This window comes from Frankliniella occidentalis, unplaced genomic scaffold (assembly GCF_000697945.3).
Source record: "Frankliniella occidentalis isolate FOCC.00 unplaced genomic scaffold, Focc_3.1 Scaffold69, whole genome shotgun sequence".
Classification (NCBI taxonomy): Eukaryota; Metazoa; Arthropoda; class Insecta; order Thysanoptera; family Thripidae; genus Frankliniella; species Frankliniella occidentalis.
The window spans coordinates 4,132-5,838 of NW_026267199.1; positions in this window are offsets into that span (position 1 = coordinate 4,132).

Genomic DNA, 1,707 nt, shown 5'->3' on the forward strand with positions numbered 1-1,707 from the left:
CCCCATCCCACCCCTCCGCACCCACCTATACTGGAAAAAGAGAACAGCGCGTGGCGTGGCCCCCCAGCGCGGTGGGGCCGAGAATCGATTTCATCAATTCCGCCAAAATATCGTGCGACGACCTGGCCGGGCCAACGGCGTGGGGCGTGGCGTGGAGCTGCCGTATTGTGCCCCGGCACACCGTGGCAGTGGACTTTGTCCGTCTGTCTATCTGTTTTTCGGTGGCCCTCTTTCTCTCAATAATGATTCTGATCCCCGATACAACGATACTCCCGCCACGCCACGCTACGCCACGCCACATCAGCCGTGGGGCACGATAGGTCATGCATGGAAAGCGAGCGCCAATAAGCGCCAGGGGAGACCAAACATGACGGTGCAGCAATGAGTTTTCAACGCACAGCACGGATGTTAAAAGGTGAAACGAGGCAGAAACGAGGCCGCGAGCGGCCCCGTGTCGCCCGGTGGCAACCGCTACCGTTATTTTCTTTTTTTTATGAATTTGTTTTTTGCGCTCCGATAGAAGCTGTCGCCAGCACGCATTCACGCTCACAGTCGCGCTCTCACCCACACACACGGGCGCGCACACTCTGCGCAGAAGATTAGATTACAGCCACGGGGTATCGACAGCGCGTTGACACATGTCAGTCCATGTTTGCAGAGTGATTGAAACAAATCCGCGCGCACGGTGAGCGCCTGGCGGTGGCAGGGGGCTATGAGAGGCTGAGGCGGGGCGGAACTCGTCTGGTTCAGAACAGGGGCGGCGTACGCACGCACGTCACGCCGGCGTGGCCTCACAGCCATCTGGAGCATCCTCCAGGGCGGGTGGGTCGCGGTCTGGCCGGGTCGACCTCGCTGGAGTGGGTCGTCGTGGGTCCAGATGGCCATCAACCGACACAGCGCAATGCGGCCTGCGGTGTGGAGTGCTGCTCGGGCGTGTGTTGTTTGTGCTGCTGCGCGAGCTTTGATGTGTGCTTGGGCAGCGTGTGCGTGGGCGTGTGCTTGGTCGCGCGCTTGGGCGTGTGCTTGGGCATGTGCTTGGTCGTGTGCTTGGTCGTGTGCGTAGTCGTGTGCGTGTGCTTACGGTCGTGTGCGTGTGCTTGGTCGTGTGCGTGGGCGTGTGCGTGGGCGTGTGGCTTGGGCGAGCTCCACACCACACAGTTTCGCCACCCCTCAGCGCGCAGCGGCTCCCACTCCAACAGGTACGCCGGCCGGGCCTCTCGTCTTCCCGCCGCGTCCGCCCCCCCCCTCTTTGAGACCCGTCTCCTGGTCAGGTCGGGCCTTTGACAACTGTCCGAGTCGTCGTCCTCTTTGCCCACATCGAGTTTTACCAGGTCAGCTGCCCTGGATCCCGCGGTCTCTGGCGCTCCCCGACGTTAACACCGCTCTCGCTACACGAGGATAGGTTTCCCGGTTTTCCAATAAATACTGGGAGCAGGGGGACACGAAGAAGAAAGAGAAACTTTTGCGTTGGGTCTGTCCAACATCTTAGGTACGCCGCTGGAGGAGACGCTTTTTCGGGACCTCGGCGCAGCCCGAGAGAAGGAAAAACGAATTTCCGTAGCAGCTTGCGTGAGACGCCCGCACCCTACCGCCTCCGAACCCAGACCCGGAAATGAGGCGATTGGATGCGAATCCCATGTCGCGCTGCAGCACCAGCCGCCCTCAGGTGAGCGAGGGAGAGGCGGGAGCGGGGCCGCAGCGAAGCCC